The 17,994-nt window shown below is 37.1% G+C and overlaps 1 protein-coding gene and 1 pseudogene across 10 annotated transcripts in view; one reads left to right on the top strand and one right to left on the bottom strand.

Annotated features, from left to right (window-relative positions):
* Positions 1 to 17,994, top strand: part of RAPGEF2 (Rap guanine nucleotide exchange factor 2) — a 240,526-nt gene that overhangs the window by 162,992 nt on the left and 59,540 nt on the right. The gene's annotated exons all lie outside the window — the stretch shown is intronic.
* LOC138399277 (U2 spliceosomal RNA) lies at positions 171 to 319 on the bottom strand (annotated as a pseudogene).

The raw sequence follows: 17,994 nt of genomic DNA on the forward strand, positions 1-17,994 counted from the left end.
AGATACCCTTTGAGTAGCTAAATTAATTTTCTCTGCTTGTTTTCATTTGTTACGGTTACTTAGGCAGCAGTTTGATCTGTGGCATGTCTGTTATTAGTATTATGCATAATTTTTAATTAAAAAATACATAGCTATGTGTTTATTGAAGAAAAGGTATCAAAGATAGAAAACAGGTGAAGACAAGGACAGAAAAAGAATCAGTTTCACCAGCCAGATAAAACATTGTTAACAGTTTGGTACAAATCCTTTTATTATATAAATGTTTTCATATTATACTATTGTACTATACTTGATCTTAGCCAAAAGGCCAAGAAGTGATATATTAGACTATTGTATAAAAATCTGGTAATGGTATTTGTTCTAGATTTTCCCCACAAAATATATATAGAAGTCTATTTAAAGACAACTAATTGAAGAGAGACATTATAACCATCATGAAGCTTCTATTCCTAAGCTGTTTTGTCTACTTTGTATTTTTAAAGTTTGCCATATATTGCATATTAATATATAACATATAATTTGTATATAATGTACACAAAATTAAGGGGGGAAAGTCATTTACTTAAGAACTTCATTTAGTGTTAGAATTCCACCCTAAATATGGGAAAGAATGCAGAATGATTCTAATAAAGCTTACTATATTCATACCATTGTGCTTTTTCTTGAAGTTAATGTAAAATTTTAAGATGGGAAGTCAACATGAAAGTGTCAAAAAAAAGAGAAGTGAAATTTCAAATTGCTTAGCTAAAGAAAATATAGACACATGTGACAACTTTCCTTTCCTTCTCCCTTTCCACTGTATATTATGAACCATTTTATGACTAAAATCTTCTAATGTGTTCAGTTTAGTTGGATGTATTTCCAAATTTCTTTACCCATCATTATCCTTTTTCTTATTCCCCCCCTGAAAAAAATTAACACCCTGATAGAAATAAGAAAGCATGTCTGTTTAGTGACACACCCCACAAAAGTCATCAGTACTGATATTAAGTGAAAAGTTCATTCTGGTATAGAAAAAGAAATATGGATTACTTTAAATGTCTTTTAGTTTTTTCTTCAGAGCAAGGCTACCTAAGCTATATTTTTCAAAAGAATAGGATAGATTGTACTTCATAAAAGTATCTTCAGTGTTAGCTAAATGAAATGTTAACATTATTGAGTACTTATTAAATGTGTGGATAATCAGAAAAGAAGTCAATTTATATTGATACTCAAAACACATAGGTAAAAAGAAGTACATTTTTACATAAGGAACACCCATTGACTAGTGCAGCAGCATTCTGATATTATTGTGAAAAATGAACCATACGTGGGGATAAGAAACACTACAAAACGTTATTTACATTACTGTTCTTTTTTTATCTGAGAAGTTCCATTTTGTTTTGTTCATTTTGAAATTATATGTTTTGCATATTTGTTTTGTGAGGAGAGATATTAATAATGAAACAACATATTTTGAGTGTTTCCTTGTGGGCTTTCTTGAGAGTTCTATAAAAGAAGTTTAAAAATATGGTTTGAAATTTTTGTATCTGGTTGGAGTAGCATATATTTAAATGCTGGGTGAACATTATGGACAAAAAATACATAGGAATTTACAGGAAGGAATGTCATTTGTCATCTGAGTAGTCCACAAAGGAGGAAATAAGACTCAAACTATACCACAAATAAAGGCAATACATAAGCAAGATGTGAAGAAAAAAGGAAATGGGAGGAATTTTTGCAAGACAAAAGGAACAAAATGGAACACGCACTGAATCAGAAATGTTCATGTGTGATCAAGGAGCAAAGAGTGGATCCATTTGGCTGAGATGGGGGCAACTGCAGGAAAGTAGAGTTGCTGAGAAGGGTCAGGCTGCAGAAGCCTTCAATGTCACGTCAAGGAGTTTTGGTCTCATCCTGTGGATACAAGTAATAATTAGCCATTAACAGTCAAATATAATGAAATAAAATCGTGTGATATGGCCAGAGCACCATTGTGGTATTATGTTCATGAGGACAGTCTTACTGAGTGAGTAGTTGAGTCCAACCACCCCTTGATCTGAACATAGTTGACTCACTTCTAACTATATTATGTGAGCAAATGGAAGGGTCAAGTATTATTTGGCATTATTTTCCTTAAAAATTTGATTGTATGTGTTTTAATGAAAATATTATTTTTCATCAAATCTAAGACATCATTGATTGATTCACCTTACTTTAAATGACTTAGTATTTTCTTTTCGTTGCTTGTAAGATGGATCCTAATTTCAAAGATATTAAAGTAAAATAAAATCTTAGAATCAATGAAATATGTGGTATTAGCCATTTATATAATTGTGTTTAATGTAATAGCATTTGTATATTATGGTAATGGTAGTGTGCACATAGTTGTGGAACTAGATATACTATTAGCCTTGCCAATTTCCTTACCAGAGATTCACTTGTAAAGGAGAATTCTGTATCAGGATTCACTTGTCTTGGTTATTTGATTGTGAATAAGACTTGGCCTAATCTTAGCGTTGCTCACAGAATGGTAGTAGTGAGAGACCTGCTGACATATGTTTACGTCCGGGGGTTAACTGAGGACTGTGCAGGGGCAGCTGGGGCCCACCAGGTGGATATGGGCGAACACGGGGAATGAGGGCATTGCAGGCAGATAGAGTTTGGAGATTTTGAAAAGCACATCAGAGTCGTTCATAAGAGCTAGAGTACAGGGTTCAGAGAAGCCCCAGATGAAATGGGATTGAAGATGACTTGCTCCCATGTTGATTTAAATACTCTACTCTTGTCATTTATATGATGCTATCATTCCTACCCCTAAGGAAAGTGAACACTGAAATATGTTGAAATAACTACCTAGGATTCCACAGGAACTCTCAGAATTTAGCAATGGATGGGAAGGGTGAATCTCACTTAGAAAGTGAAACGTCTCCTATTAGGAAATAGTTTGTACATGTGATTATGAAAACTGTAATCTGACCAGTTATAACCTTTGTGAGGAAAGTTATGCAAAGAGAGGGGATTAGTAAGAGCCATAGCATAGTGGTCAGAGGAGGGCTCCGGAACCAGAAACTCAGATTTATAACCTGGCTTCAACACTCACTTGCGGTGTGACCCTCGCCGTGTGGCCCTTTTACACACAATCTTCATTTGTAAAATGGGTAGTAGGGTTGTGTAAAGATTAAATGAGGCAAAACCTATAAAGTGCTTACAGTAATGCACAGCCCATAATAAGTACAGTTCTTTAGTTTTTGTAGGAATTGTTTACAATTACCCAGGAGGTAAAGAAAAATCTGCCATATAAGTGGGTCAGAAACATGCATAGATGTTTTCCTTTGCCTGGATGATATGTCCTTAAGTTGATTTGCCTTTTTCCCCCTACAGTTACATACTCAGCAAGCAAACTCCTGTTTACAAATTCACTTTTAGAGTAAAAAAAGCAGCAGTAGTAATACCATTCGCTAAAATGGGAGGCTCCCTGTGTTCTAGGCAGTGTTCTAAACTCTTCATTTATCATCTCATTTAATCGTCACAACAGGGTAAATGTGCTGCCCCCTTGCATATAAAGAAACAAAGGCATAAAGAGGTAAAGTGACTTTCTCCACAGAGCTAATACATGGTGGAGCCATTGGCAGTCTTTTCTTGTACTTGCAAATACACACAGATGTGTGCTCACACAGATCTATTTTGGGAAGCTGCATGAAATATCTATTATGTAAACTTTGCTCTTAGTACATAGTTGCAAGGATGGACAGTTCCTTTTGTTTTCTGTGTGTCCTGTGAATTATAACTCTCATCAGAAAGTTTGAGAAGAGATATTCTTCCCTCTGCGTTTCAGAGTTGATTTTCCTTGGTATAAGTTTGAAAGGGATTTCATGTGTGCCGTGTAGTTACTACACCATCCCCATCATAAAATGTAAAGTAACTCTACCTTGATCTTGATGGAAATAAAAGCAGTGTATTTTATTCCCCTTCAGTCTTAGCCAGACTGCAAGAATGCAATTTTGTTTTGAAGAACTACTTTTTAAGTTTTCTCCAGTTAATTTAACCTTTTAGGAGAAGGTCACCGTGCTTATCTGAGATTTCCCATCTATGTGGTTCTCCAGAGGTATTTCGCATTATCCTTTTTTAGACTTGAATTTAGAAAAGACTCCTGCTTTGACTTACTGTCTGGGTGATACGATTGCTCTCTTAATTTGTTTCCAGTTAGATAAGTAATTTATAGGGAGCTAAGTTTAGCATATAGCCAGATGAAGGAGTTTTCTCAACCAGACTTAGCAACATTGTCTTAGTCATTGAAAATACAGATAAACAAATAATTAGGTTCATCTTTATTATAATTTTGAACGTGAATATAATTATATGTCTTAAAAGTTGTGTTAAAATATATTTTAGGCCGGGCGCAGTGGCTCATGCCTGTAATCCTAGCACTCTGGGAGGCCGAGGTGGGAGGATCGCTTGAGGTCAGGAGTTCGAGTCCAGCCTGAGCAAGAGCGAGACCCCGTCTCTACTAAAAATAGAAAGAAATTAGCTGGACAACTAAAAATCTATATAGAAAAAATTAGCCGGGCATGGTGGCGCATGCCTATAATCCCAGCTACTCTGGAGGTTGAGGCAGAAGGATTGCTTGAGCCCAGGAGTTTGAGGTTGCTGTGAGCTGGGCTGACGCCATGGCACTCTAGCCTGGGCAACAGAGTGAGACTCTGTCTCAAAATATATATATACACACACACATACATACACCTATATATATTTTTTTAATGTGGCTACCACAAAGCGACCTGAAATCCAATGACTATGGTCCTTCCTGCATCAAGAAACAGTCCTTTCTGGGCAGTGCTCTTGGCCCTGCGCTCAGTCTTAGTTCTCTGAAGAGAATGTAGGTAGCTGGTGATGGGTGGGGCATTGGGGTGGGAGGATAAGAGCACAGTCTTCAAGGAGTATGGTACCCAGTGCTGACTTTGTTAGCCACACCTGTATACATTACTTCTTTTCCATGTATTGTTCCCTCCTTTCAGTGCCATCCAGGCTGCTACAGAAAAAGATAGTGCCTTCAACTGATTTATAATAAAGTTAATGAGTGGCTTTGAAATCTTACCTGCAGCCTGGGAGCAAACTGGATGCATAATTGAAATGTCATAGTATAGCAGAACTTCTTAACAGTGCTGACTGCATACCGTTTTTCAGCATGCTGATAGGCACATTTAAAGCAAACTCTTCTGAAGCTTTTCAACGGTGGACCTTTCCACATAGTAAATAGGAAGGAAGTATTCTAATTAGATTTTTTTGTGTCATAATAAAACACTAAAATACTTTTATTACAGAGACCTAAGCTTTGAGTCCTTGTTCTGATGCTGACTAGCTGTGTAATGGTTAGACAAAGCATTTAACTTCTTGAAGTTTCTGGTTTCTCACTTCAAAGTGGAGATGGTGATGACAGTACTGGTCTACCTCACAACATTGTTTTAAAGATCATTAATAGTCACAGTAATGGTTAAAATTATTTTACTAAGTGCTTTATATGATTTTCTTTAATCATCAAACAATATTCGGAGCAAAGTGGTATTCTCATTTTGAGGTTTAAATAAGGAAAATATAAAAAGAGTTTATGTTTTCAGAATCTTTTTGCTGACTGTAAAGCCCTATGTGAATGCCAGTGATCAATGCTATAATGCTCTAGAGCAGCAGTCCCCAACCTTTTTGGCACCAGGGATGGGATTCATGGACAATGATTTTTCCGTGGATGGGGGTAGGGGGTGGGAGTGATTTCGGCATGATTCAAGCACATTACATTTATTGTAGAGTCAAACCTCTCTGCTAATGACAATCTGTATTTGCAGCTGCTCCCCAGCGCTAGCATCACTACCTCAACTCCACCATAGTCATCAGGCATTAGATTCTCGTAAGGAGCAGGCAACCTAGATCCCTCACACGCGCGGTTTACAGTAGGGTTTGCGCTCCTATGAGAATCTAATGCTGCTGCTGATGTGACAGGAGGTGGAGCTTATGCAGCAATGCAAGCAATGGGGAGCAGCTAGCTGTAAATACAGATGAAGCTTTGCCTCATTTGTATTTGGAGGGGGGGTGGGGTGGAGCTCTACGGCCCTATTCCTAACAGGCTGTGGACTACTACCAGTCTGTGGCCCTGGAGATTGGGACCACAGCTCTAAACCCTTTCACTTGTGGGTTGGAATCCCAGCTCTTTGTAGCTGCATCACCCCAGGCAGATTGCTTGACTGTTCGGAACTATTTTTCCTGGCCTGTCAAGTGCTGTTAATGATGCATACGTCACAGGTTTTGTAGGGATTACATATCTGGCACGTGGTCTGACACACAGTGGCATCCATGAATTCGACCCCTGCTTTTCCAGCTGAAAATTTTTCCCTTTTTTTTTTTTAAACTAGAATGTTGATGGTGATTTACAGATTTATTTTTCTTTATCTGATTTTAAGTTCATAGACCATAATTCTCTGTTGTACGTCTTAGATCAATTATAATTTGCTTTAAGATCCTTCATTAACTACTTTTTACAGATGGATAGTGGTTTGCAAAATAGCTCATAAAAGATTGTAGTTGATACAAAAAATTCCCATTATTTTTTCCCTAAGTACTTCAGAATTTTTCCCCACTTATTAAGTGATTTTGTGCAAGTAGAGCTGCTTAGTAAGACCTGTCTTTGTAGTCATTTCGTGTGTGTGTTTGCAAGGAGGTATTTTTAGATAGTTTAGCTGAACAGCAATCTGACGTCTTTTAGAGGAGACATCAGTTCATTATGTGGATACAAATTCTATGCTTTCAGCTTTTATACACCAAGTCTTAATCTAAATCTGTTTTTCTTGCCTTTTCTAACGAAAGAGACTATACCATGGTATGTATTCTATTTCTTCCTAATGCTGGCCTTTCTAGTTAACCTTTGCTTAGAGAAATGATCATGGTAGAAATGTCTTTATTTGCTTACAACTTAATATAGATTATGGAAGCATGGAATTTTGGGTCATATTTAAATATGCCATTATACATTATGGTATACAGTGTTTTCCTATTGTGATGTGATCCAGGGGATTTAACATAGTCATTATGGGGCTCATAAATGCTGCTTTCTCTTAAGAAGAAAAATATAAAGGCCAGGATGTGGGAGTTGTGTACTTCTTAACTGTACATACTGCTTTTATCGGTCAAAAAAAATGCCATTTGCTTTGTGAAAGATAATTTAATGCTGAGCATGTAAGAGGGACACGGTTATTTGCTTTCTTACTGCTCTAAGCACAGTGTTTATATGAAGTTATGATAATATCTCCTTTTATCTGGTTCTTCTCATCCCTGTCAAAATACTGGGAAAAGAAGCTCTTAAGGCTTAAGAAATTAATGTTAGTTGTTTGTGACACTTGTTCTCACAGAAGGGTGCCTTTTGTTAATAATAAACGTGGAACTTATTTTTTTCTAATTTTACGACAGCCAATTTTGGCAGATTGTTCACATAGGAAGTTTAAAGATTTTTAAAATTAATTTTCCAGCATACGTTCTTTATTCATTTTCCCCAATTTAAGTTATATCTACTACATGTCAAAATGTCAAAGCTTGAGTGAAAACTTTTGTTATTCGTTCAAATATGTTATCTGCATGGTAGGAAGCATTTAGGATTTAAAACTGTGGCATGGTTTTTAATTTTTTAATTTAGTTATCTGATAGTGTGTGAATCCACTGGGATTTTAGAGATATTTTAATTACTATAATAAAATTTCTCTTATTTTACCTTATGTTGCAAACATGAAGCATGATCTTAGAGTAATGAAAGACATATCTTAGAGAGTCAGGTTAATAATGGGTATCTGTCTGAAGGTGTGGAGATCTTTTATTCTTCAAGAAGAAAGTAAATAAGTTACATAAATATATATATATATATATATATATATATATATATGGAAGGATCAGACAAGACATTTTTATAGTATGAAAAAGAGAAAGAGTAAATCCTAAAGCCATGACATTTTTAAAAACCCTTTCTTGTTCTTAAAAATTAGTGGTGTTATGTAACCGTTTAAGAATTTAGCTGAAGCCTGATATTAAGTGACTCAGATTCCTAGCTTCTTAATGATGCTTCTTTACAGTGAAATTCAAGCAGTTGCCAGATTCTTAAGCCATGAGTTCATTCTCCGCCCCCCTCCCCAAATTTGCATGCAGTAAAAACTGGGAATCTGTGCCAAAAGAGGTGTCAGCACTGAAATTCTTATCTGCTATGTGAAACACATGTGATTTTAGACTGTTTCATGGTGAAATTATCTATATTTCAATTTAAGAAAAGTGACCGACTTCAGGCTAAAGTTTCTTTACTGTAAAGTGGCATAAAAGCTCTGAAATCTGGCTTCATTGGCTCTTCTTACTGCCCATTGGGTCCCCAGTAGAATAACAATTGTTCTTTCAGAGCTGTGTTCTCCAAATCAACTGAGAAAGGCACCTGCCTTCTTGTAACATAGTAACACAGTAATGTACTAACCCTGTCAACTAAATATGCTTTCATGTAGGCCAGGTATTTTCTTGCCTGAGCACTGACTTGGAAGGCAAAGCTTATATAAGCTTCTTCTTGCACACATAACCCCAAGGAATCCTTCAGGAATTGTGAAAATGAACATCTCAAGAATTTTTTCTAAGGGACCCTATGACTCTAGCCACACTGGGAAGGAGTCAGGTTGGAAACATTAAGGATATGGTTAATTCCTACCTCTTACCCTACTGTGGCACGCGCGCCTCTCTCTCTCTCTCTCTCTCTCTCTCTCTCACACACACACACACACACACACACACATTCTGCCATTCATATGCACAGAGGTAAGTGAAAAGATATCCCAATTGGGGAATATGTAGTGCCTGACTACCTAGGTGTTCATTCCAACAGGCACCCAATCCCCCTTTTCCTGAATTAAAGGTGATTAAATATGTCTTTTCTTAATTTACTCTTCTTGCGTTGACTAGACACTATTTTTCACTTCCATTACTTTTCATTTTTATTTTCCAGTTTTCCATGGTTGATAGGTTATATTAGAGTAAGCCTTGCTCAGTCATATATGAAGGTGTGCATATATCCAGTTTATATGAAAATATCTAATTCATAAGCACCAGAGAATCACAGATGTCAGACTGTGGCCTTCAAATGAAGAGGACACATAAAAGAAATTAAAGTTTATGTCCGATTTGCTTGGTATGTTTTGTTATTGGTGGCTTGGTTACCATTTAGTTCTTATTGGTTCTGATCTTTAAGTGACTTCTATGAATTGTGATATAAAAGGAAAGATTCTATTTCAGGAGCTTTGTTAATCCTATTGGTAAAATTGAAAGCATTAAAGAACAGAATTTGTTTACAAAGATACATTAATTCAAATGACAAACATCTAGCCAAGTTCATATTTCACCTGAGCTTTTATTAGGTTTCTAAATTTAGAGGAGGCAATAGGTTTTTCTAAGTTCTTTAAAAGATTTATGAGCAGAAGTTTAGATGTTTGAGCAAACTTTACTGTAAAATATAAATGAAATCCTATGTTACATTTCTGAGGGGCTACTTTTTTGGTTAGCATGTATGTAACTATTTTAAATAGTGGCTTAGCTCAAACAGAAGAGAAAACTTGAGACCTTTTATCTTGTTACCCCATCTGTTTATTGATTTCAAGAATCATTATCCCAACATGGTAGGAATAAAAATATCCTCTTCATCATCATAGTTGTCTTGATTGCCATTCATACTTATATTTGTATGTGTTAACATGTAAGCACTTAATGAGCAGGTGAGAAGTTTTACAGTTTTATTGTAAAAAAACATTCATTGGTTGATTATAGTAAAATGCAAGACTGTATATTTAATTGCCTTGCTAGATATTTTGATGTGGATTTTGTCACTTCAGATTTGACATGGACAAACATAACTGCTGACTGTTCCCCCAGCCATCACCTACATAAATAAATAAGCAAACAAACAAACCAAACCAAACCAACCAAGCAGTCAGCAAACTCATGATTCCCCAGTTTTCCTCATCCCAAATCATTGCCATTGCCATCTATTCAGATATCAAAGTCCCAAGCCCACGAATTATCTTTGGTTCCTCAGGTTGCCCAAACCTGCACATATTTCAGAAAGTCATCTTTATTCTGTCCTTCTGGTCATGAATTGACGCTCTTCTCTCCGTCTGCATTGTCACCACCCTGGTCCAAACTACCCTCATCTCCCTGATACTATCCAGCGATTCCTGATGTTCTCCTTATTTCTAAACTTGCCCTTTTTCTCCATGCTATTCTTCACATTTATATACTGTAAATCAGATTTACGAAATATAAATCAGACCATGTCATTTCTGTGCTTTTGTTTCTTTTGCCCGGAATTCAATCTTGGATCTTTACCTGGCTGGCTCCATGACTCCCAGCTGTAGAAGGTTCTCCTGACAGGCCAAGCCAAAGCAGCCACTCGGGTGTTTCTACTATACCGTGTTATTATAACCCACTGCCAGGCATTTATTATTACGTTTTTAGTTTTTGTTTGTTGTTAATGTTATTACTGCTTGTTTATTATGTCTCTTTCCATTGGAACGCAAGCCCCATGAGGGTAGGGACTTCATCACTCTCTCTGGAATGTCTAGGATGCGTTTAACATAAAAAACCCATTTAATAAATATTTATGGAATGTGAGAGGAATTAATAAGAAGTATAAAAATGCAGGTACAGACAAACAAGTCAATAAATTCAGAATCAGTAGATAATTGCCACCTCGGGAGGACTTTTTTTCCCTTGTGGCCAGATTAACCTGGATGAAACGGAATAGGTTATAAAGGCTGAAGGCAATAAGCAGTCAGTAAACATCAACCACTGAATATTCACATTAGCAATCCTAATAATAAATTAGGATTAGCATTGTTAACTGTAATAATTGTTATGTGATTCTTTAATATTTGACATTTAAATAAAATATGGAAATGTTTATTCAAGCAGTAAAAATTTTCTGGTTTAAGCTGCGTAGGAATTTTAGATGGTAGTTTTAGAAATTCAGACATTCTATTTAGGAAGAATATTAATAAGGATTATTTTAAAGATGAAACTGTCTTTGAAGGCCTTCAGTATAATCCAATGCCAAAAACCAGGTGAAGCTGCTCACTCATCTCCTTAAGTGATGGGCCTTGACCATATAGCATTATGAAAGTTATATATTTCTCTAAGTGCAATCATATTTTAATGTGCGTATATCATGGAATTGAGGTAAAAATACTATGTTAATTTTTGTTTATACAACATAGTAAATTGTTAGTAATGTATTCCAAGTTACTTTTTCCTTTCAATATTTCTGGTTTGTTTACAAATACTTGTTTTTAAAAAAACTGATGATACAATTTATATTGTAGAAAATTTGGAAGCTATTCAAATTACTTTTTGTCTATTGTATCACAGTGAGATCTGGATTCTAGTTTTAGCAGTGCCATATCTGATTCACCTCTCTTGATATCAGTTACCACAGCTGTGAAATGAGAAGATTATGCTAAATGAATCCTTAAACCCTTCCAGGTCTATCATTGTGCTTTTATACAAAAACTTGTATTTGTACAATGCTTTATAGTGCTAGAATTCTTTCACATCTGTTCTCCATTTGTTCTCACAACTATCGTGTTAGGTAGGCAGGACGGACCTTGTTATTTCTAATCTGCACTGGTGAGTAAATTGAACTGTAAAGAATTAAGATTATTTTCCTGAGTCACACAGCTAACTTAGAACTGACCGTGTATTCTTTCTGTAATTTCATATTATAATCTTTGACCTTCTGATGTTAATTCCTGGTGATGTTAGGTACTTGGTCAAAACAAGTATTCCTATTTAATGAATTACTACTCTGCAGTAACTTGAGGACTTTTATGAGAAATAAAAGGACCTTGGAAATTTGTTCATCCACCCATATAATTTATAGGAAGCCAGTGCTAATTACTAAAGTGTTATAATAATCCATGACACATACCTAATCATGTTTATGGTCCTTTAAGTAAATAGGGTTTTTCTTTTTTAAAAAAGTCAAATAGGGCCGGGCGTGGTGGCTCACGCCTGTAATCCTAGCACTCTGGGAGGCCGAGGTGGGCGGATCGTTTGAGCTCAGGAGTTCGAGACCAGCCTGAGCAAGAGCGAGACCCCGTCTCTACTAAAAATAGAAAGAAATTATATGGACAGCTAAAAATATATATAGAAAAAATTAGCCGGGCATGGTGGCTCATGCCTGTAGTCCCAGCTACTCGGGAGGCTGAGACAGGAGGATCGCTTGAGCCCAGGAGTTTGAGGTTGCTGTGAGCTAGGCTAACGCCACGGCACTCACTCTAGCCTGGGCAACAGAGTGAGACTCTGTCTCAAAAAAAAAAAAAAAAAAAAAGTCAAATAGTTGAATACAGAGGCCTCTCTAAAGTTCCATTAGTTCAGGTTTTGAAAGGCTGTTTTTAGGTTCGTTTGCTGTAGTCTAGATGGCACCTCATTCCATTCTAACTTGTCTTCTCACTTGCATTCTAATCCCTTACAATCTGATCCTCCCACCCCCTGCCAGGATGATCTTATAAAACACAACTGGATCTTGTTAACTGCCTATTTGAAAGACCCAGTGGATTCGCATTGTACTTGGAATGCCTACTTTTTATTTTTGATTTTTTGAGACAGGATCTTGTGCTGTTGCCCGGGCTAGAGTACAGTGGCGTCATCATAACTCATTGCAACCTCAAACTTCTGGGCTTAAGCAATCCTCCTGCCTCAGCCTCTAGAGTAGCTGGGACTACAGGCACACACTACCATGCCTGGATAATTTTTCTATTTTTTGTAGAGATGGGGTCTCACTATGTTGCTCGGACTGGTCTTCAACTCCTGGCCTCAAGCTTCAGCTTCCCAAAGTGCTGGGATAACAGATGCAAGCCACCGTGCCCAGCTGAAAGCCTATTTTTTAGTAGGCTGAGTCCCTACCGCTCAGACCTTGTTTGTACCCCTCAACCATTCTCACTTTTCACCCTCCAGAGCTTGTACTCTTGTACTCTTCTCAGAACTGTGAGGTTCTTCTGAGTGGATATTTTCTTCCTCAACTGTTCTCTCTCTTTACTTCCAGTCACCTTGAACTTCTGTTTTTTGACCATTCCTAGGTTTATCCCACCTTAGGACTTTGCCCTTGATATTCTTTTCATTTGTAAAGCTTTCCCTCCAGGTCTTTCTTTGGCTGGATCCTTTGTATTTATTAATCTCTCACTTCAAATGTTTCTTTCTCAGAGCAGCCTTCTCAGGTTGCCCAGTCTGAAATAATAACTTGTCCATTCCCAGCCATCACCATCCATTGCGTGTCCCCCTTTTGCTGTTGTCTGTGTAGTATTTACTGATATCTGAGATCGTTTTAATTTGTTTATTGTTACATATTTCCCCTTTCCCCTTCCACCCTCAAGTCCCTCTTCCCTCCAGGAGTGTAAATTCCAGGGCGCAGGGATTTTGCCAGTCCCAGTCATTGCCATATCCCTCATTCCCATGATAGTGACTGGCTTGTTGCCGGATGTCAGTAAATACTTGTTAGATAATTAAAGTAGATGAATGAATCCCACGGTTCTGAGTAGAGCTCATATATTCTTCCTTTGCCAGGCTCTTCTGTGGAGATCTGTAAAGATAGAAAGTTAAAAATTTGTGACTTCAGAAGTTTTGTCCTTAACTTTTTTTGTTCTTGCTTCCAGGAAATCCAAACTAAATTCATTTCTTAACAATAGTTACTTTTCGTTGTCTTATAATTTTATTCTGGTGATCCTACCTGTAATTGCTGGTGGAATGGGAGACCTTAGAGTTGGTAAGGGAGAGAACACCGGGTCAGGCAGTCCTCATTCATTTTCTCTCAGCCTCAACATCCTTGACTCTAAACTAGGGTTAATACGTCAATGATTTGTTTATTAAGTATGTACTATATTTTAGGCATTATGTTTGAGGCTAGGGAAAGAGTGATGAAAAAGGCAGATGTGTCCCCTCGAACTCACCTAGAGAGGACACTGGTTTATTATATCAGCAGCTATTGTAAAGGGGCTTAAGTTCTGTGACAGGCAGCAATTCTGGGTGTCACAGGAGCATCTTCCAAGAATTTCTAACTCCAGGAAGAGGATTCAGAGAATTAGCCAGCTCAGGGGCAAGAGTGTTCTTCTAGGAGAAAGGAACAATGAAGACCCAGGAGAGAGATACAGAGTATGACATTTAAAATAACCAGAAATAGATTTATATATTTAGTACAGAGATTGAAAGGAAGAGAGATGAGTGTGAAATGATCAAAAGAAGATGACAGTGGGGTGCAGTGGTTAGGAGTGTAAACTGTTTCTCCTAAGGGTAAAGAGAAGCCACTAAAAGATTTTAGGCAGGGGAGTGACATGATCAGGTGTGTATTTTCCTATCGTGTTTTAAAGTTTACTCTGGCTGCAACAAGAGATTGTTGCAAGAAGCAAGACAGGACAATGGTAATGCAGTAGCATTGCAGTCAAGTGGGAGAATATTTGTAAGTCCTTTATCAGAATGCTCTCACACATAGTGGGATTTTGGTTAATTTGGTAAGTTATGGTTTTTCCTGAGGGCGAATTGAGGCTACATAACTTTTGGGTTATGGAAGTTAATCTGTTTCAAGTTATCAGTGCTTTAGTAGGTATGTGTGCGTGCGCCTGTGTTCATATGCACTAATAACACCATGGATTATATTTAACCAGCCATCAGAGTCTCTAAGTGTATTTTAATGAGTACTATTCTATCTCCCTGATTTAAAACCCAGGATAAGTCAATATGCATATATATGGACACTTATCAGAAAAGTTAGAAAAGTTCAGAGAGGCTGGGTGCAATGGCTCATACCCGTAATCCTGGTACTTAGGGAGGCTGAGGCAGGAGGATCACTTGAGCTTAGGAGTTCGAGACCAGCCTGAGCAAGAGCAAGACCCTGTCTCTACAAAAAATAGAAGAATTAGCCAAGTGTGGTGGCATGTGCCTATAGTTCCAGCTACTAGGGAGGTTCAGACAGGAGGATCATTTGAGCCCAGGAGTTTGAGGTTGCAGTGAGCTATGATAATACCACTGCACTCTAGCCAGGGCAACAGAGCGAGACACTCTCTCAAAAAGAAAAAAAGAAAAAGAAAAGTCAGAGAAAGTAGTTGATTGAGGAAAGTAAACCAAGTGTAATACGGTAATAGAATATTCAAACTTTATATTAATTTAGGAAGTATGTACTTTTTAAGATAGTTGCTCAGTTGCTCATGTAAATAAATCTTTGCAGATGACTGAGGTCATGAAAAATACTGGAGCATTGACACAAGTGCAGGGTATTAGGAAGGAGTCTCCCTATGAGGTAATGTGTACTTGACTATGTCTTAGTAATTCAGGCCATTCATTTGATAGCATGTGTCTAAGATTTGAAAAAAAAAAAAAAAAGATGAAGGAAAAAATATTAGACTTCTTGCAGTTTATAAGTACATATTTCTGCTGGCCCTGGGCAATGAGTAATGCACCACAAACTCTTTCATAGTGCCCTCCAGACAGAGCCAAAGCAGTGAAATTATCTGGCGTGCCAGTGTTGACACATCAAGCCCTTAAAAATAAATGTGAAATTAAATGTCTTATCATTGAAGTCCTTGGAAATAAATGCTAAAAATGAGTATATTTATCATTGAAATAAAAGGAAAAACTGATATACTAGACATAAAATTAATATCTAGTATTCTTATTAGCAACTTAAGAGGGATAACGTATAATTATTTTTTGATTTAAAGGTTATTGTCTAGCTAAATTGTAACACTCACCTAGTGAAACAGCACCTGTGGTGGTGTTTGAATGAAATCTAAAAATGAATCATTAGAGGTAGAATCGGAGATGTCATTTAAAATAAGGTAGTTTCCTGTGTGTGGGTGGGGAGGGGAGAGATAGATAGATAGATAGATAGATGAGGGATGGGGTGGAATTTTTCAGTCCATAAAGTTACATAGCCAATGTATCCATAAATGATAACTTAGAATAGATACAGCCTCACAGTTGAGTCCCTACCCATGTTCTGTCCATTAAAATAATCTATGGTGCTGTTCTTGGTAGATGGCCTATTGTTACTAGTTATAATAAACATCTTTTTCTGTTTAAGTTATGTGGAATTACTCCTAAAGTTTTCTTTTGCTTATCACAAAGTAATACATTTATATTAAAAACTAGAACATAGAGATAAGCAAAAATATTTTTAATTGTTCATAATCTCGTTGTGTAACTGTAGCTGTTGTTAACATTTTCTTTATGTCCTGTGGTTTTTATTTTGTATATCTGTATAGGTTATGTATAAAATTGTTTCACATTGAAATGAGGAAAATCTTTTGTGCAACATTGTCGACATTTAAAATGTTTTGAATTCTTGATGCATATATTGTGAGTGCTCAAAGCCCTCTAGTGGTTTCCCAACTCATTCAGAATATAATGAAATTCAAACTCATTACTGTGGCTTCCCTACATGATTTCACCACAGAATATCTCTTTCCCAACCCCACTCCTTCTCAGGGCTTGTGCTGACTTCCCAGCTGTTCCTAGAACAGGGGTTGGGAACCTGTAGCCTTCTAGGTCCTTAAGTGTGGTCTTCTGATTGAATCCAAATTTTATAGAACAAATGCTTTTATTTGTATTAATACATTTTTGCTCATCTTTTATATTTGTATTTTATTTTTAACATGAAAATATGTAAAATACCAAAGAATAAAATAAGCTTCAATGAAATAATCTTCCCAGATTGACCAGCACAATGAGAACATTAGTCGGCCATCAGGGCTAAACTGACAGCTGCCATGCTCGTGTTTTATTATAGTTCTAACTTCCCCCACCTGACTGGTGCTGCTACCGCATGAGGCTGGTTGCTGAGAGTTTATGGGGGTCCAGTACACCAGTCTGCTATCAGCTTTTGACAACGATGCGCTGTGTTTCTGTTTGAAGTGAACTTTGTGAATAGTTGCACGTCCAACAGTATTTTTTAATTCTGTCTGCTTAACAGCCCATGATATCAAAGAAGACCAAGAGAATGCTGAAGGAAGAAAACAGGTGTTTTTTTTTTTAATGAGGATTGGGAATTGCAGCATTAATCTTGTTTCTGCTAGAGATAAGATGATTTGCTTGCTCTGTGATACTGCAATATCAACACTAAAGAAATTCAGTGCTCAACAGCATTGTAACAGTCATAAAGAATGCAATCCCTAGAACCACACTTTTAATAGAGTGGGCAGAACAAAAGACTTGCTTTCTGAACCCATAAACTGTGAGGCGTTTTCATCTGAGGACATTAGAACTGACGACAGAGAGCATGTCAAGGGTTGGGAAGTAAGAAAGGAGATGAGGACCAGGGCTCAGCTGGAAGAGAAAACTATCTCAAGAAGGGTTATCTCAGCTACAGATAATGTAGTTGTTGCACCAAAGAAAACAAAATACAATAGTTCAAACACAATGGAAGTTTTGTTTTTTTTTTAAGTCTCTTTTGCATAAATCTGAAGGTGTTCTTGATTGACGACAGTTCCCTTCAGAGTAGTAATTCAGGGTTCCAGGCCTGCTCCATTTTGTGGCTCAGTTGTCTTTAACCTTCAGCACAAAGTTTGTATTGTCTTCCAGCAGAGACTGTCTCAGTGGAAGGGGAAAGATCACAGAGAGTGGCATGTGGAAGGTTGTTGTAAGTCAGGTAAGGAAGTGGCATAATCACTCTTACTGTTCATACTCCAGAGGCTTGAACTCATTTGTAGCTGTAAGAGAGGCTGGGAAATGTAACCTCGCTGTGTGTCCAGCAGGAGGACACTGGTGACTAGCTAGCCGGGCCCCGCCATTTTATTGTATGCAGACCCAAAGTGCATTTGCATTTTGGTGTAAGGTAGCTTTTATAACTTCTAACTAGTTAAAAATTAAAATTACTTGTGGGTTAATGTTTTTGATTCCGTGGTGAGACTTTCTCCCCAAACCAACTATTTATTTTTGTTCACAAAGAAGACAGCTTAGACTCCTCTGTGGATC

This window comes from Eulemur rufifrons, chromosome 18, assembly GCF_041146395.1.
Source record: "Eulemur rufifrons isolate Redbay chromosome 18, OSU_ERuf_1, whole genome shotgun sequence".
Classification (NCBI taxonomy): Eukaryota; Metazoa; Chordata; class Mammalia; order Primates; family Lemuridae; genus Eulemur; species Eulemur rufifrons.